At 36.9% G+C, this 25,995-nt stretch overlaps 1 protein-coding gene across 12 annotated transcripts in view; it reads right to left on the bottom strand.

Annotated features, from left to right (window-relative positions):
• LRRC4C (leucine rich repeat containing 4C) overlaps positions 1 to 25,995 on the bottom strand; it is a 1,215,723-nt gene that overhangs the window by 165,218 nt on the left and 1,024,510 nt on the right. For 10 of the 12 annotated variants that reach the window (XM_067749347.1, XM_067749351.1, XM_067749352.1 and 7 more), the window contains 3 exons: positions 21,643 to 21,729; positions 17,637 to 17,752; positions 17,020 to 17,086 (listed from right to left, as the gene is read on the bottom strand). The gene's annotated coding sequence lies outside the window, so the exon portion shown is untranslated. Of the gene's footprint in view, positions 1 to 12,110; positions 14,095 to 17,019; positions 17,087 to 17,636; positions 17,753 to 20,740; positions 20,762 to 21,642; positions 21,730 to 25,995 lie in introns of those variants that run through there. The other 2 variants (XR_010946072.1, XM_067749357.1) reach the window with 2 other exon arrangements.

Here is a 25,995-nt window from a genome sequence, read left to right as displayed (position 1 = left end):
TAGCAGAGGGAGGAACACTCCCAAACTCATTCTATGAGGCGACTATCACCTTGATACCAAAACCAGAAAAAGGTGTCACAAAAAAAGAAAACTACAGTCCAATATCACTGATGAACATAGATGCAACAATCCTCAACAGAATACTAGCAAACAGAACCCAGCAGCACATTAAAAGGATCATACACCATGATCAAGTGGGGTTTATCACAGGAATGCAAGGATTCTTCAATATACGCAAATCAATCAATGTGATAAACCATATTAAGAAACTGAAGTTGAAAAATCATATGATCATCTCAATAGATGCAGAAAAAGCTTTCAACAAAATTCAACACCTTTTTATGATAAAAACTCTCCAGAAAGTAGGCATAGAGGGAAATTACCTCAACATGATAAAGGCCATATATGACAAACCAACAGCCAACATCGTCCTCAGTGGTGAAAAACTGAAACCATTTCCACTAAGATCAGGAACAAGACGAGGTTGCCCACTCTCATCACTATTATTCAACATAGTTTTGGAAGTTTTAGCCACAGCAATGAGAGAAGAAAAAGAAATAAAATGAATCCAAATAGGAAAAGAAGAAGTAAAACCGTCACTGTTTACAGATGACATGATACTATACATAGAGAATCCTAAATATGCTACCAGAAAACTACTAGAGCTAATCAATGAATGTGGTAAAGTAGCAGGATACAAAATTAATTCACAGAAATCTCTTCCATTCCTATACACTAATGATGAAAATCTGAAAGAGAAATTAAGGAAACACTCCCATTTACCATTGCAACAAAATGAATAAAATACCTAGGTATAAATCTACCTAAGGAGACAAAACACCTGTATGCAGAAAACTATAAGACACTGATGAAAGAAATTAAAGATGATACAAACAGATGGAGTGATATAACATGTTCTTGGATTGGAAGAATCAACATTGTGAAAATGACTATACTACCCAAAGCAATCTACAGATTCAGTGCAATCCCTATGAAACTACCACTGGCATTTTTCACAGAACTAGAACAAAAAATTACACAATTTGTATGGAAACACAAATGACCCAGAAAAGCTAAAGCAATCTTGAGAAAGAAAAATGGAGCTGGAGGAATCAGGCTCTGGTCTTCAGACTATACTACAAAGGTACAGTGATCAAGACAGTATGGTACTGGCAAAAAACCAGAAATATAGATCAACGGAACAGGATAAAAAGCCCAGAGATAAACGCATGCACCTATGGTCACCTTATTTTTGATAAAGGAGGCAAGAATATACAATGGAGAAAAGACAGCCTCTTCAATAAGTGGTGCTGGGAAAACTGGACAGCTACATGTAAAAGAATGAAATGAGAACACTCCCTAACACCATACACAAAAATAAACTCCAAATGGATTACAGATCTAAATGTAAGGCTAGAGAGTATAAAACTGTTAGTGGAATACATAGGCAGAACACTCTTTGACATAAATCACAGCAAGATCCTTTTTGACCCACCTCCTAGAGAAATGGAAATTAAAAAAAATAAACAAATGGGACCTAATGAAACATAAAAGCTTTTGCACAGCAAAGGAAAACATAAACAAGAAGAAAAGACAACCTTCAGAATGGGAGAAAATATTTGCAAACAAAGCAATTGATAAAGGATTAATCTCAAAAATATACGAGCAGCTCATGCTTGTATCAGTATCAACTCATGCAGCTCAGTATCAAAAAAACAAACAACACAATCCAAAATGGGCAGAAGACCTAAACAGACATTTTTTAAAGAAGGTACACAGATTTCCAAGAATTGCATGAAATGATGCTCAACAACACTAATCATTAGAGAAATGCAAATCAAAACTACAATGAGGTATCACCTCACACTGGTCAGAATGGCCATCACCAAAAAATCTACAAATGATAAATGCTGAAGAGGTGTGGAGAAAAGGGAACCCTCTTGCACTGTTGGTGGGAATGTAAATTGATACAGCCACTATGGAGAACAGTATGGAGGTTCCTTAAAAAACTGAAAATAGAACTACCATACAACACAGCAATCCCACTACTGGGCATATACCCTGAGAAAACCATAATTCAAAAAGAGTCATGTACCACAATGTTCATTGCAGCTCTATTTACAATAGCCAGGAGATGGAAGCACCTAAGTGTCCATCGACAGATGAATGCATAAAGAAGGTGTGGCACATATATACAATGGAATATTACTCTGCCATGAAAAGAAACGAAATTGAGTTATTTGTAGTGAGGTGGATGGACCTAGAGTCTGTCATACAGAGTGAAGTAAGTCAGAAAGAGAAAAACAAATACTGCATGCTAACACATATATATGGAATCTAAAAAAAAATAAAAAAGGTTATGAAGAACCTAGGGGCAGGACAAGAATAACGACGCAGATGGAGAAAATGGACTTGAGGACATGGCGAGAGGGAAGGGTAAGTTGAGACAAAGTGAGAGAGTGGCATGGACATATATACACTACCAAATGTAAAACAGATGCTAATGGGAAGTAGCCGCATAGCACACGGAGATCAGCTCGGTGCTTTTTGTCCACCTAGAGGGGTGGGATAGGGAGGGTGGGAGGGAGACGCAAGACGGAAGGGATATGGGGATATATGTATACGTATAGGTGATTCCCTTTTGACACAGCAGAAACTAACACACCATTGTAAAGCAATTATACTCCAATAAGTATGTTAAAAAAAAAAAACAACTCCACCAGGAATTAGTAGTTGGTGTGAATCTAGTTGTGTAATTTGGGAAGACAGCTGCATTTGATTTCACGAAATCAGCACTTGATACTAAACAACTCCTAAAGCATGTCACTTTATTTCAGCATTAACCATGCAGTGCAGATTCAAGAAATGATAGCCTTGTTTTCCCCACCATGCTACTATCGTGTTTCCAGGAAATGAAGTTCCTAGATTTCAAAATTCATTTCTCTTCCCTTTGAAGATGCATGAGTACATCTGTGGTTCTAGGCCTCCAGCTGATTTAGTGGCGCATGATTCTAATAATGGTCAACAATCTGCCTTTTTAAATATCCAGGTTTCTAACATGCACAGCACTTTCTAGGGAAGTAAATGACTATCTAGGAGAGGTTGCAGATTTAAAAAATAATAATTTATTGTATTTATACAGAAAATGGAAACACCTTTATTGCTTGAATGAAAGAATTCTCCAAACACCAGGAATAGATATATAAGAGATATATATCTCTTGTATAATATATAGAAGATATATTGCTCACAGTTGACTTTCAAAATAGGAGGGGATCTTTAAACTCATCAACAATTATGGGAGTTTATAGGGAAACGAGATATAAAACAAGTATCCCTGTGGCAGGTGAACATCGTGAAGTGTGTATGGACTTGTGGCCTTTTTGAACAGAGTAAACACTGGGGGACTCTTGATGGATTGAGTGTTTAACATTTTACTGAAACCTTAAGCTGACAATCTTCCTGAAAATAATTTTTATTAAAATTTTACAAATTTTTATGGAAGTTCATATTTTCACTAGGATAACAATTGTGTCATACCGCAGAGGACCTAAACAGATATTTTTTCTAAAGAAGACATACATATGGGCAACAGGTGTGTGAAAAGATGTTCAATGTCACTAATCATCAGGGAAACACAAATAACACCTGTTAGAATGGCCATTATCAAAAAGACAAGAGTAACAAGTGTTAGCCAGTGTAGGGAGAAAAGGGAACCCTTGTACATTGTTGGTGGGAATGTAAATTGGTACAGTTACTATGGAAAACAGTATAAAGGTTCCTCAAAATGTTAAAAATAGAACTACCATGTGATCCATCAATTCCACTTCTGGGTATATATATGGAAGAAATGAAATGAGGATGTTGAAGAGATACCTGCACCTTCATGTTCATTGTAGCGTTACTTACCATAACCAAGATGTGGAAACAATCTAAGTGTCCATTGACAGATGAATGGATAAAGAAAAAAAAATATACATATATATATGTAATGGAATGTTATTTGGTTATGAGAAAAGAGAATCTGAGACAACATGGATGGACCTCGAAGGCATTATGCAAAATGAAATAAGTCAGAGAGAGAAAGACAAACGCTGTATGATCTCACTTATAAGTAGAATCTAAAAACGCTAGACTCATAGAAACAGAGTAGAATGATGTTGCCAGGATCTGAGGGTAGGAGAAATGAGGAGATGTTGGTCAAAGGGTAAAACTTCCAGTTATAAGATGACTGTTTCAGGGATCTAATGTGTGGTGACTGTAGTTAACAATAATGTATCATTTACTTGAAAGTTGCTAAGAGGGTAGATTTTAAATGTTCTCACAATACACACACAAAGAAAATGGAATTATGCGGAGTGATGGAGGTGTTACTTTATTGTGGTAGTCATTTCACAATATATATATCTTTGAAATCATCATATTGTACACCGTAAACTTACACAATGTAATGTGTCAATTATATCTTAATAAACTGGAAGAAATGAGTCAAGAATACTGAAAAATAGTATGCTATGTTAGAATTTAATTTCTTACTTTAATTTTTATTAATGATGCCTCCATTTTTTTTTTTTTTTTACTGTTCTTACTGATTTTAGTGGCTACATTTAAAAGGCCACTGAATTTTCTTTACTTCTCTTCTCAATTCTGTTTCTTTTACCTCTAGGGTTAGAGAGTGACAAAAGTATGTTATCATCTTATGTGTTTTTCTTCTGCAGTAAGCAAGATCCTAAATAAAAAAAATTGCATATAGGTGCTAATTAACAATTTAGTTCAACCTAATCCAATCCTTTCATTTATTTAACAAAATTTTATCGAGTACCAAATTTGGTAGGTTCTGTATATACAGAAAAAGTATTAGGAAACTTTTCATTATTTCCCAGAGATGGTTACATTTTTAGAAAGGATTCATGTATATTCAGAAAAAGGATATGCTTGATCCAAGGAAAGAACATGGAATAGGGCCCAGAGCAGTAAGTTTGGAATCATATAGACCTGAGTTTGAATTTGACAAACATTCATTGTTTGTACTTTAGAAGAACGGCAAATACTTTAGGGGCTGGAGTTTAAGGAGAAAGTGTGTCAGGGAAGGAGATGGAGTGCCAGGAAATGAACTTGCATAGAGCAGCCCAGTCAAGGATTCCTTTTTTGAAGAAGATGGTCCAAATAGCATCATCATTTTTCACTGAGGGGTATTAAGTGAAGGGGTAACATGATAAGTCTGGAAATTTCAAAAGACATTCCAAAGGACATTATGCAAGTCAATTGCAGAAGAGGAACAACCTGGACACAGGAGAGCAATTAGGAAACTAAGGGAGGTTGTGAGGATCCAAACAAGGCAGCAGCTTTGGGGTGGGAGAGGAGCTGGGTATAAAAAACGCCAAGTGTTAAAACCTGCAAAATTTTAGCAATTTGCATGCTTACTATTTGTGCATATGTGCATGTGTGTGTACATGTGTGACATTAGACTTGGAGGTTATACATAATTCCCATTCAATATAATAAAGCACTTCCTGAAAATAAAGCTTTCTGAACTGGGAATGGGCTGCCAAATAAGATTGTCATTGGAGTTGTTCAAGCCTAGGCTCTAAGTTGTGTCTGGGTCCTTAAGGCAGGGACAGATTAGATAAGCAATTTCCAAACATTGTCCCGGATTAAATTTCCACTAGTCCACTATAGCAAAATGAGAAGGGTAAAGGCAATGCACTGGGTTTATCCTATGAATTAGTTGAATTTCAAGCAAAAATCTTCAGTTGGTGATGAATTCTGTCCTATATATATATATATATATATATATATATATATATATATATATATATATATATAATTTTTTTGCGGTACATGGGCCTCTCACTGTTGTGGCTTCTTCCGTTGCGGAGCACAGGCTCCGGACGCACAGGCTCAGCGGCCATGGCTCACGGGCCCAGCCGCTCCGCGGCATGTGGGATCCTCCCGGACCGGGGCACGAACCCGTGTCCCCTGCATCGGCAGGCGGACTCTCAACCACTGCGCCACCAGGGAAGCCCTGTCCTATATTTTTACAGCTATAACTTCCTTTCTTATTTGTATTTAGTAACATTTTAAAAGGTAAATATTTGGCAAAATCCAAAGTGGGAAACATTTGTTGAGCCACTGTATATTTATTCATTTTAATGACATGAAAGGTGTTAAAGTCTAGGACTTGCTAGACTGATGACCTTTAAGGGCACTTTGGTCTCTTAAATTTTATGCTTTTAGCAGAATCAGAATACGTCTGCCTGGAGAAGCGCTTTCATGTAGGTCCACAGAATGGTGTGTTCGACGTTATTCAACCTTTTGTAAAACAAATCAGGTGTCTCAGACTAGTACTGCAGAAAATGCTCCCTAAGTTTCCAGCCTTTTTAGAAAGCCAAATTCTAAAGTGAAATTGATGACATCTTACAAATCCTTGCTCGAATATTCCTTTTACAGCAAAATACGGCATGGGAAAAACGTTAAGAACCAAATTGCTGGTATCACTCACTACCGTCGACTCTTTTGGCGCCCACCACATACAGACCTACAGACCTGTGTCAAACCGTCTTCCGTATGTAACTTCAGCGGCCCGAGGGGCCTGGCAGTCCAGACTCTTTTCTCTTGATGTGCTGCTGACAAGCAATGCCATTAAACTAAGCTTCAAGTCATAGAAGGGTGCCTTTAAGTGCCTGTGCAGTCAAATGCCACAGGATTTCAAATGGAAATGACATGAATTAATTTCCTGAGAACAAAAGGAAAGGAAAAATCGAGAAGAAAGGCAGTTTCTTGTAACACAATATGCAGATTGATGGTACCCACTGATTGATTGAAGTGTCAAAAACACACCTTTCAGGTATAAATTAAGGTGCTGAGAGAGTGTGGGGCTCTCTCGCCCTCTCATTCATATGAAATATTAACTGATAAAGTCAAGGTAAAATTAGTTTTTCTTGGTATCTTTAACTTCTTCTCGACCCCAAAAGCTAAACTTTTGGACGTTTGTCCCTGGTAAAAGATGATGAGATCTGCTCAAAAGGTATCTCATTGTATGAGGACTAAAATTAAAATTCCTTTTATTGGCTTAGAAAATATTACTTTTCTTAGCTTCAACCCCCTCTCAGCCTTTCTTCAACTTTATCTTCCTTCATTGCTCGCTCCCACACCTTAGCTTCTTTCTGTGTGGACAATAGGGTCTTGGCACTAGTTGTTCCCTCCGCCTAGAACATGTTCTCTCTGTTCTTTGCAGACACTGATCTTTTGGATCTTCTGAGAGAGACCATCCCTCCCAGGCAGCTGAGGTAGCCGCCCAATGTCTATCACATCCCCATATTTTAATTTTGGGTAGAACACTTATCTGATTGTCTCCATTTGTGGAGTTGTCTTCGTCTGCTGAAATGGGCTGTCCATGGGAGTAGGGGCACTGCCTTTCTTGTTCATGGCTGTATCCTCTCTTCATGGAATTCACAGGGAAGATACGGGATCCACACTTTTTAAAGAAGAGCTAAGATGGTAAAAAGTGAGATTTGGAAGCCAACTGCACAGCATTGATAAGGAGCAAAGGTGGGGATTTTAGAGGGAGGCCTGTTGTCCCTTGAACAACTATTCTTTTGGTTGCCCTTAGGTAGGGCTTAAATGAATGACAGCTATGCACAGTCTTATATATATATTCTGTCAAACACAAAAAAAGGGAAGAATATATGTTCCTAACTTCTAGCCATATATATAATAGTGGGTAAAAGCTTGGGCACTTGAGTCCAACAGCTGAGGTTTGAATATTGGCTCCACTACTTCCTATCTGTGTGATCTTGGGTAAGTCACTAACCTCTTGAAGTCCAGGAGACCTCATCTATCACTGGTCCCACCTATTTCATACATTTATGAGGATTAAAGTGAAATAACGCATGAGGAATAGTTAGCGCAGTACTGGCATCTCATGAGCACTCATTAGGTATTAGTGATATTCGCTATTGTTAATATGTATATTTTACAAAGCTCTCAGTTACTGTGAGTCCTCTCCTCTCTCCCACATGTTGTTACCTAGCCAGCCAAGTGTTTCTTTTTTTTTTTTGGCTCTCCCATAATAATGCAGCACATGTGACAAAAAAATACAGAACCTCACTCCATGCTCTCTGGTGAACTCTTCCTTGGTATCTCTACATATTTCATTCAGCCACAATGTCTGGCTACAGTTACTTTCATCTACACAAATACATAGCAAAATGAATGTTAAAACTGTTTTTGGAAGCATATTAAAGAAAATGTCATTTTGTCCTTATCACTCCTATGAAGATTTAGTTATTGTATCTTTAAAAAGGTCAAGCTTTTCTTCTCCGTATATTTCTAAAGAAAGCTTCAAATGTGGTTGACCTTGAGCTAATTGCTTACCTTTCTGTGTCTCAGTTTGGCTGACTTAAGTGAGTATAATCATTCCTAGCATGGTAGTTCTTCCCTTCATGGTGGTGAGGTGAAAATTAGTTTCTCATGTTCAAAACCAGAGTCACTTTCAAAACTCCCCCTGACACACACCCACACATTCGTTCATTTGTCAGGCTCTCCAGTTCCCCCATGGGTAACATTTTTTTGCATGTGTCTCTTCCTGCACATAACACATGTTTTCACTCCAGTTCAGACTCCGAACACTCTGCCCTGGTCCCAGACTATCTTTTAGTCCCCAGTCTCTCTGTCCTCCAATGGAGCCCCCTCACAGCTGATGCATCACTGAAAGCCCCAGCTGTCATTTAAAGGAGCAGGGAACATTTATTGAGTGCTTATTATGTGGCAGGCACTGGGCTAAGCACTGGACATGCATTGTCATTGAACTACAGCTCCAATGATTGACATGTCCATGTTCAGAGACTCTCATTAGCTTCTTGATTATGTCCACATTCCTCACTATATTGTGACCCTAATCTTGGTCTGCCATTTACTATTTAATGATCTCAGGCAAGATGTGTAATCTCAAAATACTTCAGTTTGTCAGATAAGGAAATAATAATACAGCCTCATAAGGTAACTGCAGCATTTATTATCTGTGGCGCCGTTTGGCATTTGGGGCCAGATAATTCTTTGTTTTTTTGGGGGGGATGCTCTATGCCTTGTAGGACGTTTAGCAGCATTCCTGGCCTCTATCCACTAGATGGCAGTATCACCCTGCCTTCTCCCTCCCCCCACACCCCCTCTCCCACCCCCATTTTGGAAATGGAGGTGTCTCTAGACATTGCCTAAACATCTTCTCAATACAAACATATTGAAAACTCCTAGGGTGCTGGGATGAATAAATTAGATACTTTTAGATGCTGGACATAAACGGTCCCTTCAAGTCTTTTAGTTCTTGGGAATCCTTGTACATTCCCCATGTCCCAGCTTAACCAGAGGACCTGTGGTTCCCAAGATTAGTCCTAGGTTTTCCTGCCTCCTTGTTTTGTGGTTCTTTCCACCGACGACACTCTCTTATGCTACTTCTGCCTTGCAAACTCTTAACCATGCTCCAGGATACTTCTACCAGAAATTTCACCTAATTTTTCCCAACTGAATTATAGTTCTCCCTTTAAACATTTTTACCATTATTTTTCTACCGCAATCATTCTGCCGAATTTTATAGTCATTGGTATAATTGTATCATTCTCCTGTTGGAACTGAAAATTCCATGAGAACGAGATTCTTTGTTTTTTACCTTTTTAGCCACAATAGAAGTGAGCACGATTTCTGTCATATATTATTTGTTCATTAAATGTTTGTTAAATTGAATTTAGAGCACAGAAGAAATAAATAATTTATTATAAGGCAACGCCTCCAAATGTTCAAGTAAACTAGAAAATGTTAGAGAAGAAAAACTTAAAATTGTATCCAGATGCTTGTTGAAATAATCAGATAATTGAGCCAATAGAGTTTTATTGTTTAAATTATTCATACAACCGCCTTGGTTCTCTGCTTCTCTTCGCACATGTAGGGACAGTTGAGAAAGAATTATAGTTGTCATTTGAAAACTATTAAGTGATTTGCCTACTGATGGAATCTGTATTCTTTTGCTAGAAACAGAATTTATCAAATAAAGGAGGTACAAACAAACTTACACTATTGCTTTATTAATCAAGAGGGAGGGCCAAGGAGGCAACTGCCACTGTGGAATGATGCAAGGTGGAAAGTGAAATGGAACCTTTTTTTTCTGCCTCTACCTGTTGTCTTAGAAAAAAGCCCCCCCTCCCCCTGTCCACCACAGGAGCGCGCGCGCGCACACACACACACACACACACACACACACACACAGAGTTTGTTATGGTAGGTGAAATTCCTTGCTCTCTAGGAATTTGAAACCTAGACAAGCTTATACACAGCCACTGTTATGTGATACATCTGTGATAAAGTAGAAAAGACACTGATCTTCAATTTGGAAAACATGAATTCAACATTACCTCTCAACATTACCACTTAACAGCACTGTGACTATATTAGGTTGAATAATCCTCCCCCCCGCCAAGGATTTCTACATCCTAAACCCCAGAACCTGTGGATATGTTGCCTTATGTAGCAAGTGAGACCTCACTGGTATAACTGAGTCAAGGATTTTGAGATGAGGAGATTATCCTGGATTATCCAGGAGGGCTCCAATAAGAGTAAGTAAGGAGGGTCAGGGTTAGAGAGAAATGGATTTGAAGACGTCACACTGCTGTCTTTGAATAAAGAACAAGGGGCCGCATGTCAAGGCCACTGGAGGCTGGGGAAGGGCAGGAAACAAACTCACTTGGAGCCTCTAAAAGAAAAGCAACCCTGCTCACACCTTAATTTTATCCCCTTGGAGCTGGGTTTTGATTTCTGAGCTCCAGAAACATAATACATTTGTGTTGTTTTAAGTCACTACGTTTGTGGTACTTTGGTATAGCGGCCATAGGAAACTATGACAGTGAACTTGATTAAGTCTACTATATCCTTACGCCTCAGTTTCCAAATTTCTAAAATTTGGGCAATATCTATGTAACCAGATTGTCTGGGTGATATAAAAAGGTAAAGTAGTAGGCATTGGTTATTTTAGCCATTTTACCATGTTTTAGTTATTCTTTTGATATAGCTTCTCAGTTTTCTTTCCAGCACTTAATGTTCAGACACTCAGACAGACAGGGTTGACCACCTAATATATAGTCATGTAGTAACAAATAAGTTGGCCAACCTATTAACAGAACTGGTTGTGAGAAGGCAGGTGACGCAAGGCATGCCAACCACAGAATGTTTTACAAGGACAATATGGAAGGAACTTGATCCACTGAGGCTGCCAAAGTAATGTAAACCTATAGCTGTTTGGGGAATTCTTTGCCACCACATAGGAGAGGCTGCCTGAGACAAATGCCAGCAGTGATGAGAACAGAGCTATGAGATTAGCAGTGATAGACTGCACATACTAGTTATTGAGTATCTAGATCTATCCATGCCTAAAGCTACTCCGTTCTGAGAATTTTTTGGTTACACGAGCAAATAGAATGTATGTGTGTATGTGTGTATATATACATATATATATATGTATATATATATTTATATATATCAGGTAGATTGGATTTTATTTGCCCAAAATGGAAAAAATAACTACTTAAAAGTGTGTCACAAGGAATATACTATAAATATATAAAATCAAGTTATTTTTCTCTATGAAGTATAAGTGCTAATGGTAGAAAATTCAGATAGTACTGACAAAGTGCTTAGCCAAAATAACGAATCATCCCAAACCCCACAACTGGATATAATCACTATTAATATATGAATTTTTTTAAATTCGACTATGAATGAATGCAAAGTGTAGTAAGTAGGAGACTTTGGGGTGGTTTTCTAGAGAGTGAGGCATCGAAACTTGACCTTGAAGGATAAGTTTGATTTTGATAGGCAAAAATAAGGAGGAATGTTTTGATAAAGGTACAAAGATAGTTCAATGGAGAAAGGATAGTCATTAAGCAGGAAGTACTGCAACAATTAGATATCCATATGCAAAACTGTGAACTTTGGTCCATACCTCATGCCACATGTGAAAATTAACTCAAAATTGTTCATAGCCCTAACTGTGAAGTGTGAAATTATAAAGCTTGCAGAAGAAAACATAGGCGAAAAATCTTCATGATCTTGATTTTGGCAAAAATATTTTAATATAATACACATGATCCATAAAAGAAAAAAATAATAAATAGGACTTCACCAAAGTTAAAAGCTTCAGCTCTTGAAAAGACATTTTTAAGAGAAAGGAAAGATAAGCTACAGACGGGAAGAAAATATTTCCAAACCATATTATCTCACAAAAGACATACCAGAATACATAAACAGCTCACAAAACCTAATAAGAAAACAGACAACTGTAACAAGAATGATGCAAATAAGCATATTAAAAGATGCTCAACATCATTAGTGGCTAGGGAAATGCAAGTTAAAACCACCATGAAAATGAGATAACACTATATACCTATTAGAATGACTAAGATCAAAAAGTGTTGGCAGGGAAGTGGAGGGTCTAGAACTGTCAGTCATTGCTGGTAGGAATGTAAAATATTAGAAGAGTTTAGTTTACTATACGATACAGCCATTCTACTGAGTATTTATGCAAAGGAAATGAAAGCATATGTCCATACAAAGATCTGTGTACCAACGTTCATAGCATCTTTAATTGCAATAGCTAAAAGCTGGAAACAATCCAAATGTACGTCAAAACCTGAATGAATAAGCCAACTGCAGTATACATAGTTAATGGAATATTACTCAGCAATAAGGACCACTACACTTTTGAGAAATGAAATGGCATGAATAAATATGAGAATAATTATGAAAAGAATCTGGATGAAAAGAATTATATACTATATGATTCCTTTTACATAAAACTCCAGCAAACAAAAGTGAATCTGTAATGACAGAAAAAGATCAAGAGTATCTTGGGAATGAGTTGGGGGAGGAGGGTCAGAATAGAAGGGGGACATGGGATCATAAGGAAACTTTTGGGGGTGATAGATAAGTTTATTATCTTGATTATCTTGATTGTGGAGACCAAGATCAAGAGTCTGTGGAGACTGTTTGGCAGTGTTTATATATATCCAAACATATGATATTGTACACTTCAAATATGTCCAATTTATTATATATGAGTTATACCTCAAAGTTGTGGAGAAAAAATGAATGGGAAGGGAGAAAGCATATGAATAATTGCAAGGAAGGGCACGGGGGAGATCTGGGCACAGTAAGTACTCCCATGTGGCCGGATAATAGAGAATATAAAGATAGAGGAAGACTGTCAATTGCATGTGAAGGTATTTCAAGGTAGTTAAGAGCAGAGTTCTGAAGCCAGACTTCCCAAGTTCAAATCCTACCTTTGCCATTTACTAGCTGTGTGACCTTGGATGATTAATTTTTCTCAGTTTGTTCACATTAGAAAATGGAAATAAAAATAATACCAGCTTCAGAGGGTTGTTCTGAGGGTTAAATAGATATGCAAACTTAATATATGCAAAATATTTATCCCATGCAAACATGACATGGTTACAATAATTTTGGCCATTCCTGTTATTATTATTTTTTAACAGTTGTATTGAGGTACAATCCATATACCATGCAATTCACTCATTTAAACGGACAATTCATGATTTTTAGTACATTTACAGTGGTGCCACCATACTACAGTCTCATTTTAGAACATTCAGTCATCTCAGAAAAAACCTCCCTACCCATTAGTGGTCATGCCCCATCCTTCTCACCTGCCTTTGGCAACCACTAATCGGCTTTCTATTTCTATAGACTTGCTTAATCTGTATTCAAATTGCTATTGAACTATATCTATATCATATTCATATTCATATTCAACATTTCATATAAATGGAATCATACCATATGTCATCTTTTGTGTCTGGTTTCTTTCATTCAACATAGTGTTTTCAAGTTTCATCCATGTCATAGGATATACCAGAATTTCATTCCTGTTGATTGCCAAATAATTTTCCATTGTGTGGATATAACACATTTTATTCCAGTTATTATTATTGCAGAATAAAGTGTTTTTGATCAAAGGGGAAGGAAAAGGAAGGAGCAGAGATGTGATCTTAGTAGCTGTCCAGAAGCCCAGGAGCAGCAGGGAATTATATTTGACTAGAGAAAAGAAAGAGTGGTTAAAGAAGAAAACTGAACATTTCACAAACACATGCCAGAGACTCACTCACTTCCTCAGGGCTGGCACAGCCTGGAGTCCAAGGAATAACAGGTGACTCACTCATTCTATGCAGAGGCAACATAAAGAAGAAATTCCTGCTTTCTTACTCCCTGGTTCTGTCAAGTCATTTCAATCCTTGAAATGTCAGTTTCCTCCAGTCATCTTCCCACCCCTCCATTCATCCCCTCTAGCCCTGGGCTTACCTCCCAGGCCCCTTGTGAGCATCATATCTTATAAAGGTAAAAGTATTTTATTAACCAGAACATATTTTTTAAAGTACAAAAATGCTTCAACAGTACAGCGTTCTAGAGGCATTTTGAAATTGTTTTCTGATAATCAAAAAATGCTTCAGAGAGCCCTGAATTTCTTAGGAATTGATAGATAAGTAAAGACCAAATCAGAACAAATCACCACCCCCAACTATTCATTGCAGTTAGTTAAAAATGTTCCAATAGACACCAATGTCCTTGTAGTAGGACTCTATTCTATTCATATTGTACCACACTGCTTGCCACAATTTGCAGGATATCGTGATATTTCAATAAACCTATTTTTAAAGCAAAAACCAAATTGCATATTATTGTGCATCAATCAGTGTGTGCTATATTTTAATGAAATGGTAAAGAGGTATTATTGATAATAACCTAGCTTAAGTTTAATGAGCATGTATTATGTGTCTGACAGTATGCTAATTTCTTTACATTCACTGATTCCCAATAACCCTTCTGTATAGAGGATCTGAAGGCAAGAGAAGCAAGTAACTTTTTTAAGTTTAAAAAGTAATTTGCAAAGCTGGGGCTTTACCCCAGCTTGATTTAAAGCCAAAGCCTTTGAAAAGGATTTTGGTTTACTTTTATTTTTTTTCTTTGCTAGAATTAAGGGTAATAATTACGTATCATCTCACATGCAAAGGCTTTAGATTCTACAGAAAGGATATGGAGAGGGTGTCTTGTTTTGCCTTGTCTTTAGACTCCACTTAAAAATATTCCAAAAAACATACACATCAATTCTGCTATTTCAACCTCCACTAACCAGTTCACCTGAGCTATCTCCTAATTCAAATTACGCTCCTTGAAGACATTGAGGATTCTTCAGATCCTTTGTGTCCTTATCTCTGCCAAAACAGAATATGTCTCCATATTCTGTGCCACCGTACTTTATACTGTCATTTTTTCCAAAACTTTTCAAAACTCAGCTCATCCACGAAATCTTCCGCAACTGAGGCGGAAGCCACCCAGACATTCTGTTAATATCTTCAGTGTGATTGATATTTCTCTCCTGCAGTGTGGCAAGAAAGCATATGTGGGCAAGCGCATATATCTTTATGTTAATGTGCATCTGTTCTTCTCATCTCTACCACACACTATTAAGATATTAAGCTCCTCGGTTCTGTCCTTGCTTCACTCCACAAGAGAGAATATAAAATCACTGGGTCACCCCAGTGCCTAGCTCCACAGCATGATACACATGTTCAATAAACATTTATTGAACGAGCGAGTGAATGCTCCATGATGACAGTGACAGCCTTGAAGGCTGTCTCACACACAGAGAAAATAAGATCACATACAAATGTAACTGCAAATAGTTTGCCTTCTCAGGTATTTTATTTTTAAGCATTCTTAGCTGAAATGTGCGTGGAACAGCTGAGATTATTAGCACAAAATTAGCAGGCAATTTTCATTTCACCTCTGTTTTCCAAATGGTTCCCACTTAACTAAATACTCTATCCTTAGAGTGTGCTTTTCCCCCTTCAGGTATGATAGTACCATACGATGCTATATGCTTTGGACATCTTTCCTTTAAAGCTATGGAAGTCTTTCATATCTTGTTATTTATCATAGATGTATGCCTTAGGTTAGGGCAAAAGAAGAAAACTCAAGATGAGTCATGGGGTTCTAACCCACCAATTCCCCTCTTTTGTTATTAAAAAAAAAATCTGAAAAATCCAACGTCAGAGTCCTGTGGGCCTCTTGCTTTGTTATATCTGATGTCAGACTTTGTTAATGATTACTGTTACTTCGAACAACTGTCATCAGAAATAAACATTATAATGTGTTCTGCCCTACAGAAGCTTAAGAAGATTTGAATCATACTGCCTAGATTGTAATCCCACATCCACCTCCTTTCTACCTGAATGACCTTGAACAGTTACTTCTCTTCCCCTCGGTGTCTTTATCTCTGACATGAAGGTTGAAAGGGTGCTTGAGGATTCATTGAGATAATTCCTGCGAAGAGGCTTAGTTCCAGTAATATGCATAGGAAGTCCTTCCTCCATTACTGTTACCAGCCATTATTTTTATGACAATAGTAATGGTAAGATAAGAGGTTACCATTCAAGATCTCTTAACAGAGAAATTCCTAACCTTTCATGGCACCAACACAGTTCCACCCAAGAATGCTAAGTGGAAAGCGATTTCCAGGGAACTTGGATCTACTGGGCTGCTCCCGTCTTAGCCTTAAATGCAAAGGACCCTTTCTTTACCTCAGGGTTACTAGCTACTCCATGAATGTGGTATGGTGGTGGTTCTCATTGACAAAAAATGTTGCCTGCCATTTCAGTAAACATTGTATGTTGCCCTCCATCAAGCCATCAGCCACTGCAACTCCCCCCAGTGGTGAACGCTGAGAGGAATTCAGGATGGAGAAAAACACAATACTGGCCCTGGATAGTTAAAATGCATATGAAAGGAATAATTTTGATGAGCCCAGACTCTCGGATCTTCCTATACGTAGAAAAACACTAAAATTATTAACTTGAGATGTCTGTTTTTTGTGATTAACAGTAATCTCTGGATGAACAACTACATGTTTTTTGGTTTTGTTTTTTCAGCAAAATCTCCTATATATCCTGGCTTCTCCCTTACCTCTTTGGAAGAGTTCCTCAGAGCTATCGGAGAGGCTGGTTCCTGGGCTGTAGTCCTCAGTAAGTTCCTGGAATAAAAATATAACTCTCAATTTTTAGATTGTTCATTTTTTTAGTGGACATTGCAATATTCTAGAAGGGGCAGTGTCAGCAATTTGGATGAAAGAAAAGGGGGCTTAGCTTGAAGGGCATTTACTTGAGAATTTAGTTGCTTCCGAAGATTTGATAGTGGTTATACAAGAGCTCAGGTTCTCCCAAGCAACACGTTGGCACCTTCCTGAGCAGGCACCCTTTCTTTTGCACTTTACAGGCTTTCAGGGTTGTGAATCTGACATTTTCGTCACTGCCACTCAGGTACTCTTTTCACTGAGAACCAAATATGTACCACACCAGAAGTAATCTTGGCTTTACCCTGTTACTGAGCAGCGCATATATTATTGCCTTCCCCTTTCAATCATCCTCAATGTCTCTTTTCAATCCCAGCCCTGGGAATTATATCTCACATTCTTGTTCTTTAGTCCTATTTGTAAATGACCAACTGGTTTTGTTTGAAGTTCCCCTCCCCCATGCTTGTTACCCTATTGCTAGTGGCCATAGCCCCTCAATTCTATGACTTACAGCAACAGGCAAGAGATGTCATCACTTATAAACTAGGACAATTGGAGTCGCAGCTCAGCCCCATTCCCAGGAAAACACGATAGGTCCACAGATCCACCTCCTTTCAAGGCCTCCTTCTAGAGTGAAAACAATATGGATTATAAAGAGGTAGTATGTGTATATATCTTTTCATGGAGGTAGAGGGTCTTCTCTTACCCTTTGAAGAACTTTTCCCTTAGTTTGCAATTTATTTTTTTCCTCTCAAGTTATATACTTACATGCCTATTTATTTCTATTAAAAAAAGAATATACAAAAAGAATAAGCCATAACCTTATTATTCAGATTTTTTTCTATACATATAAAATACATAATATATATGTAACATATAATTATTGATATCATATTTGCATAAATTACTGTAATCAGATTTTTTAAATTAATAATGTATTGTGAACATATTCTCATGTCTATATATTCAGAGTATCAACTTCATTACTAATGACTGCATAGTGTTTTATTATATCAACAGGCCGTATTATAAGAAATCTTTTGTTTTCAGGTATTTAGGTTGTTTCTAATATATTGCAACTGTTTACAATGCTCCAGTGCTTATGCGTGTACATATATCTATATTCATTTGTTTACTGATTTCTTTAAGATAAATCTTAGAAAAGAAAATGTTAGGTCAGAGGCAGGCACATTTTAAAGACTTTTGATAACATGCCATGTTAGTCTCCAGAAAGTTTTATCAAGTTACACTCTCAACATCCATTTATAAAAACACTAATTCTCTATACTCTTGTCACTACTGAGTGTTTTAATTCAGTTTTTAATGTAAAGATCTAGGAGGAGGCATCCCATAGGGCTTGAGATCTCCCTGAATAAGGCTACACCAGATTTATGGCGTAAATATTTGTTAACAAGGGCCTGAGTCATGGGAATGTGGGCATGCTTTTTCTATTACCATGAACTCTATGAATCAGCTCTAATAACTATTTCAGCCACTACCAATACTGCCACATTTCAGAGACAAGCCAGACTGGAAAAAGCTATGTATTTGTTATCAAAAAATTCCCATGGATGTGATAATAGCAAATATCCTTTTAGTTCTCTTTAGATTGGGGCAATAATATTGTTTCACTTCAAATTACATATCTCATTTTAGACATTGGGGGATCTAATTTATAGATAGGTTTCCAGGAATAAGTGGAACTCTATTTGTTCCTAAATAAAAATGTCAATCATCAAGAAACAGCCACTGCAATTTACCATGTAGATGTCTACTTTTTGTATATGAATCACAAACCTGACAAGGCTATTTGGAACCTTACTTGTTCCAATCTGTTGCACTGTTTGTTTGACCACCTTCCAGAAGACAGTAATTCTCAGTCCCTCTATTAGCAAGGAGAAGTCCGAAATAAGTGCTGGTAGGCCAATTCCTATTAGGATAACATTTCCAAATGGGACAAAAATCTGCATGCCAGAGTTTATATACAATAGATAGGGAAGAGCTGTGATAGTTAATCAGAGGAATGGTTGTATTCTCTGACCTCCCCTAAGATTTTAATATGTTTTTGCAGAAGGTTGTTGGAAAATTTCCCTGAATATCCAAACATTCCTACAGAACCTGCTATCCATTCATTTTACTAACTGATTCAAAATATGATTAGATACTTCATAAATCTCAAGAAAAAATTAAAATTAGAATGCTCCCACTATGATTTGATTTTATTATGCTGTGATTTATTGGTGCACAGGAACCAGATAGCCTTGAACTTCTGAGGTAAATTCTTTAGGAAAGATCTATCAGGGATGGATAATAGCTTTCTCTTAAGTTACCTGTGTTTTTTTAATGTTTTTTCATTTTGGTTTCCTAATGCTATGCTAAAAGAATAATGTTATAAAGGCTTTGAGGATATGGAAAAGGGGGAGAAAACTGATATGGATTCATTTAAAAACAGATGGTTAAACATGTATATTTTGGAAAATTGTCTAATATATTTAAAATTAATCTAATTATTCATTCAATCATTTTTTTCAAAAGATTTATTTATTTTTACTAAATATCAACAGTGAGCACATCTTTGGTTGAACTTCATCTGGAGGAATCCTGAGGTCTTAAATGAGGTTTCTAAATTAGGATTTGCATTTGTTTCTTTCTGGAGCAGGAAGCCCTACTAACCTAGAACCACTTTATCCCTCCCCTCGTTAAGGTTTTTGCTTTATGAAAGATTTTTAGGTTTGGCTCCCCCAGTGAATTTCCAGTCTTTTTATATCCTTACTGGTCCTTTTCTCTCTTTCAGCAAAAGATTTTTCATTTTGGGGGACTAGCTGATTTCATACTTTCAAGCTTACATAAACCTTGCAGAAATACAACTTTTGAGTGTCAAAGTTAAAAGGTTGATCAATCTAGTAGTTCCTTGACATTCTTTAAGGATATACCCAAGAGACATTTGCCAATAATTAACTTTCTAAATGTCACTGTAGTACATACATTTTTGTAGATCACCCATGTTAATAGGTGATACACCCTTTATGCTACAAGGTGCTGTGGATTAAATATTAAATATAGACTCCTTCATCCTGATGCTAGCCCTATCTCATTTTTGATGATTAATTATTCTCCATGATATGTATTCGTGGTGGAGTGGCAAATCCAGATGACTGCTGTTCCATTATAGAAGATAAAACTTTCCAATCCATTGTATGTTTTCTTTTGCTACTCCAGTATAACCAAGGGGAGGGCAAACCACCAAAATCTGACCAAATTGCATGGCCAAAATAAAACTTTTTCTTGCATGATCTTGAATCTCAGATGAAGAAATATCAATATGAAAGGGAACATGGTTCATTTATTCTAGAGGCACCAACCAGTTGAAACTATTAAGTGGGTGCTGCTACCAAGACCTTCTACAGATGCTTGGCTTGGTTCATAGCCCTAGACCAAGTCTATTATTTTACTTTTCTTCAAGCTTATGGTTGTTTTTCTATACTTTCAATAAGTTTCCTTTCCTTGGTTTTATGTTTACCAACAAATAAATCCAGGAGACACAGATGATATATTAAATTACAATTACATTCCCATTGAGACAAGTCCACTAAAAAGTCAGCTAAGCTCACTTACCTGGATAAACTGTTCCCTCCACACCCTCTTTACAGAATAATTTAATAGTATGCCTGAAAAATTAAAAATTACTATATGTAATGGGCTTTTTAAAAACAGTAAAAACCACAAATGCCAGCCGTCTATCATATAGCCATATGTCCTGTGACAATACAGACAACATGCCCATTGTGATTCTAATAATACATGATGTCTAACAGGCAGTTGGCAAAAATTCTGCTTAGAATCTGGCTTGCTTCTTTAAGCAGGAGAAATCACAGTGCTGTGGCTGCCTCCATCACTCAGGAGGGGTTCTCTTAGTGTGCTACCAGGTTAACAAAATCCTCATGCAAACTTCCTCTTCTTGGCAGGACTCTCCTATTCTTCAATGGTATTTGGGAAGAACACTTATTCCCTATCTCTATTTTATTTCTCCATTGGAAAAAAATTCCATTATATTAGCTATTCTGGCTTCTCTGTACTTGCCTTACTCTCTCCTTTCCTTGGTCATTAGAGTTGCTTATGTGATTGGTGAACTGGAGAGCAAAACTTTGTCGGTTATAGTTTAACCCATTCTCTTCACTTGCAGCTTTAGGGCTGGGTATTTACAGGAAGAAGAATTCACACCTGGTATCTACACTGGAAATTTTACGAGGCAGCCTGCCATGTCGAGAGAGCCTGCAGTTGCCTAGCACTTCCTGGGACTGGATGGGTAAATCTATCTAGTGCTGGAGTTAAATGTTAGGAAGCTTACATGCTGAAACAACATTTTCAGATATTAACTGCATCATCTATAAAAAGTGGAATCTGGCTTTCCATTTGTCTACTCTTTTGACTTATGGAACATCACTTTTGTTCTGAACTTTGTAAGCTAGAATGGAAGCCACAAGAAAACAGGTTAGTGGTACTTGGAACTTACTTACCTTATCAAAATGTCTCAATCTTCCCGAGAAAATCCAAAGAGGTTAGAGAAGTGTTCTGGATTTCTGTAGATAACGTTTCTTTTATACCTGGAGGAAGATAACACAAATATCATATTTTTAAATCATACTATACAATTGAGAACAAATTTAATGTTAGGTATTCCAGCCTGTCATGCTCCCCCAACAGAATTTAGTCATTCATTTTTCTAATAGAGATAGACAGACATAGATATAAACATTGACATAGATGCAAAGATAGAGATACAGATATTTACTGTAGTTTACTCATTTCTAAATTTGCTGATCTTTCCTTCCTTTGTCAATAGTCAGTGCATTGCATTACTGAAGTATGTCATGTGTCATACACACTTCATTGGAGAAGCTTGGGAGACTTCTTACTTTTACCTCATCCCTCTGTCATAAGTTGAAAACAATAGAGATAATTATCAGTTTATTCTAACCCTAATAGCCAAATGGACATTAAAAAAGCTAGAAAACATACACTGGAATGAACATATTTCTCAGTTTGATATAGCAATAAAGAAAATAAGTAAATACGGGCATTGGGCTAAGAATCAGAACTAGATTCAATTCATAACCCTACCATAATTAGGTAGGCAATTTTGGACAAGTATCTAAACTTCTCCATGTCTTAATCTCTCCACATATAAAATTAAGAGCTTTGTGCAGAATTTCCTCCAAGTCCCCTTCCAGCTTTCAAATTCTGTGATAATTTGCCTTCTGAGGATGTGGTGTGATATAGGTAGAATTGTCAGGAGGAATTTATGGTAGCAAAGTCCTCATGTTTAGATAAATCTTGAATTTTTGTAAATTTATTCTAGGTACTCAGTTACTGGCTTCTATCTCTGCTGGGCAATTAGTTACTTGTAGGTAAATAATACTAGATTGACTGTAATCAATTTCAGGTTTTTCTATTGAATAAATCAACTATGTATCTCATGGACTTTAGTAAAATTGGATTTTTAATTCACAGGATTCAAAACCCTTTGGGGCCAGTGGCTCAGCTGTCTATCTTCCTGCTATGATAATGTTGAGAGGAAGACGTTGGAATTCTGTAGAAACTGCAGGACTAGAGGCTATTTGTAAGACAGCTTACAGAATTTGACATTATATCATGACTTTTTCTCCCTGTCAGATATCTTCCAAGGGAAAAATATTTCTGGGTGAAGTATTCATATCTAATTGTTATTTCGTATATCATTGCCCTGCAAAAACAATAACAATTCCTAAAATTGAGAATTGAGTGATAACTACAATTACTGTTTACAAAGATAATTTTAAAACTGACCCATGAACATTTTTTGTTGTTGTTAGTAAGTAATGGAGATTAATTTAAGCCTGTATTACATAACCAGTGCTGGAATAAACTCTCTACATTATTTTACAGATTAAGCCTTATAACTACCCTATTAAAATTTTGAATTATGATTCTTGTTTTCTAGGTGAAGAAACTGAGGCATGAGTCAACTGCTCAAAAAGAGATAATAAGTGGTGAAGTTAGCAGGTTTGTGTGATCCCAGAGCCTATAGTCCTTACTATGCTATATACCCTGGCCCTACAGAGCTTGTTGGCTACATCTAGGCCAGTAGACATTCAATTTCAATAGGTTCTCTCAGTCCTTTATTATCTGAGCCTCTGAATGCATTGGTTGATATTTTTTCTTTTGACATATGAAGGTCTTGTCTGATTTCTCTCCAGGACTATGGTTTTTGTATTTCATTTCTGTGTTCAGGAGAACAAAATGCTGCTTTTTCCATCTTCTAGCCTGAGTTTTCTGCCTGGTATTTAGCATGTTTCAAATAAGTATGTGTATATCAGGATGCTCACTTTGTATGCATGTGAGTACAGAGAAGTGAGCTAGGTGGGGCTGCCTGCAGGTGCAGAGGCATCAAATGTGAAGAAGCGCTGTAGTGGGTGGTTGTAAAGAGAAGAACCAAGCAGAGAGTTTGTCGATCAGAACAAAGTGAATCATATCATTACACAGACTCACAGAATGTGGGGCTGGAAGAGGCCTCACTAATCAATTAGTTCAAATTTCATAGTGTAGAAGTGAAGGAAATAAGATATAAGGTGTTCAGGAACTAAGAACCAGGTTTCTGGATTTCATCCATCCACCCAACGTCTCAATAGTAACACCAAATCCTTAATTACATGTTCATATGCATCTCTTCAAAAAGAAATTTACTACTCTAGGTCTGCATGTAAAATAGGGTAATGAGAGAAGCCTCCTCTCTCTGCTGTTTTGGGGATTAAGTGAGAAATTGTTTCAAAAGGATCTGGCACAGAGTAAGGAAGCAGATACAAAAGTTACCAGATATCATCTTCATCATCATTATGCAGCATTAGCATTATTTCTCTTATGTGATGTCTTAAGACATCCTTTGAAAAATGTGTTTTCCTTTTAAAGAAGGAAATATAAATCCCAATGAAAGAGATTCTGGATGAAGAACTAACAAAATAGACTGAAATCACCAGCATGGTCCCAGAGACTTCAGGTTTCTCATCAGTGAAATGGAAAAGACACTGATCTCCATATATATTTGAAATTACATATGCAATACTCTGAAAGAATATATTCAGAATTTGATGTTTTGCTGAGGACTGTCCAAATCAGTGGCACTCAAAGCCAGAAGTTCTCATAGCTTCTCATAGCTAGGCCTCATAACTAAAACAAATGATTTTACATAACAAAACAAGAGAGAGAAAAAGAGAAAGCCTCATTTTTTTTCTTAATCGTAAGTTGGTGTGAAGAGATGTCCATTTGGATTCTGCTTCTAGAGAGCTCAGTTATGCAGTATTCATAGAAAATAGTTCCAAATCAATACAACATGTTTTAAATTTACATTAACATTTAAATTAATGAGAAGCTTAATGTGAACTATGGCGCTTTAGCTGTTTAGGACTATGTTCCTTCCTGCCAACTTGGAACAGGGTCTATTGACTCACCTTCTCAGTCTCATAAACAGCTTCCAGACTTTATGTGTTTTCAGTGCCAGAGGACTTTCAGGCTGGTGAAAGCTGCCGTATTGACATCACCAGGGATTGAAGTTGGCCCTCTCCAACTAAAGATATAAAATGCTTCCAGCAACTACACACACTTTCCCTTAAGGTCAGATTGCCATACACAGTTGTCAACCCTGGGAATTCTCTAAGATCACAGCTTACTCCACACCCTCTGGTCACCATTCATTTATCTAACAAATTTTTCTAAAGCACCAACTATGGACATAGAACTGTGATAAAACAACACAGATTCTACTTCAAGGAATTCATCATCTATTGAATGATACAGCACATATATACATATATAAACAATTCTAGAATAATATGACATCTTCTATGATAAAAGAAGGTACATACTGGGTGCAATTAGAGGCACTTGAATTAGATTGGAGGAGAATTAAGAACAGCCTTCTGAAGAAATAAGGCTTGAAAGACAAGGAAGAACTAGACAATCAAAGAAGAGCAGAAACTCTCACCACTCAAGAGGGGACAGCTCTGAGTGACTTTGCTTCAATGAACAACAAGTTCTGAATGATTAGAGTGAGAGGTGGGGAAAATGTGTTTGTGTGTGTTTGTGTATGTGTATATACACATATACACAAAGTGTGGGCGTAAGAAATTAACATGCATGGTTAGGCAGGGACAAGTTCATGAGAGATCTCACATGCCACACTAAGAAGTCTGGACACAATCCTTAAAATGATACAAATGCAGATGGTCTGTTGTATTTTTGTCTATTTTAACAAACTTATAGAGGAGTTTCAAGTTCACAGCAAACTTGAACAAGAAGTACAGAGTTCCCATATATCTCCTATCCCCACACATGCAAAACCTCCCACACTATGGACATCCCACACCACAGTGATACATTTTTTACAATTAATGACCCTACATTGACACACCATTATCACCCAAAGTTTATAGTTTGCGTGAGTTCAATCTTGGTATTGTAAATTTTATGGGTTTGGACAAAAGTATAATGACATATATCTACCATTATAGAACCATACATAGTAGTATAACTGCCCTAAAAGTCTTCTGTGCTTCACGTATTCATCTCTCCCCTCTCTCCCCACAACCCAGGGCAACGAATGATTTTTTTAATTGTCTCCATAATTTTGACTTTTCCAGAATGTCATATAGTTGAAATTGTAGTATGTAGCCTTTTCGGATTGGCTTCTTTCACTTAATAATGTGCACTAAGATTCCTCCATGTTGTTTTTTTTTTTTGATGGCTTGATAGCTCATTTCTTTTTAGTACTGAATAATATTCCATTGTCTGGATATATAACAGTTTATTTATCCATTTACCTACTGAAGGACATATTG

The sequence above is a fragment of the Pseudorca crassidens genome, chromosome 9, assembly GCF_039906515.1.
Source record: "Pseudorca crassidens isolate mPseCra1 chromosome 9, mPseCra1.hap1, whole genome shotgun sequence".
Taxonomy (NCBI): Eukaryota; Metazoa; Chordata; class Mammalia; order Artiodactyla; family Delphinidae; genus Pseudorca; species Pseudorca crassidens.
Note: the sequence above shows the minus strand (reverse complement) of the source record. Positions and strands in the feature narration are given on the sequence as shown.